This window comes from Triticum aestivum, chromosome 5B (assembly GCF_018294505.1).
Source record: "Triticum aestivum cultivar Chinese Spring chromosome 5B, IWGSC CS RefSeq v2.1, whole genome shotgun sequence".
NCBI lineage: Eukaryota > Viridiplantae > Streptophyta > Magnoliopsida > Poales > Poaceae > Triticum > Triticum aestivum.
Window position 1 is genome coordinate 235,272,773 of NC_057807.1, and position 711 is coordinate 235,273,483.

The following is a 711-nucleotide window of genomic DNA, read 5'->3' on the forward strand; positions in this document are numbered from 1 at the left end:
TGAGTGTCCGGCTACCCGAATGACTTATTGCACTCCTTTATTATTTGATAGCTTCTAATGCCGAATCTAATTATGCAGTCCACCCAGCGCTCAGCTTGGCGATTCGTCGAGCGGCTCTCTGAATTCGTCGGACGTGAACAACGCTTCGCTTCCGATGGCCTCCTCCCCTCTCCCTACAGACGACACTGAGGTGGAGTCCCGTAGGGGACAAAACCAGGAGGAGGTGGTCCTGGAGGCGTCACAAGGCGACCTTCCGGACTCCAGGCCCAAAGGGGGTAAAGCCCCGGAGAGATCTATGTCTGGCCCCGGGCCGGACACTGCTCCGCAACCATAAGCGGTTCCGGAGTCCGACAGGTGGCGCCTTCATAAGAAGGGCAAGCCTGCGACGCCGGCGACTTCCGTCCACCCGGAGGTGCCGGACAATTTGCTGGAGGCGCTTAACGGCGCCTCCATCGACGAGGAACACCGCACTGTTACGAGTGCGGTGATTGAGAAGGTTCAGTCCGCCATGAGCGGCTGGCGGAAGCCTGTACAAGCCTGTTAACGGGCTTTGAGGTATGTGTTCAAAAACACATATATAAACAATATTACCGCATAGACAGTAGCCCCTGATGCTCAGTTCGGTGTTCGGAAAGAAAAGCCGAGCTGAGGATCTAAAAAGATATACGCAGGAGTCTAATAGAAATATGTCAATATGGCAATGCAGGCTGC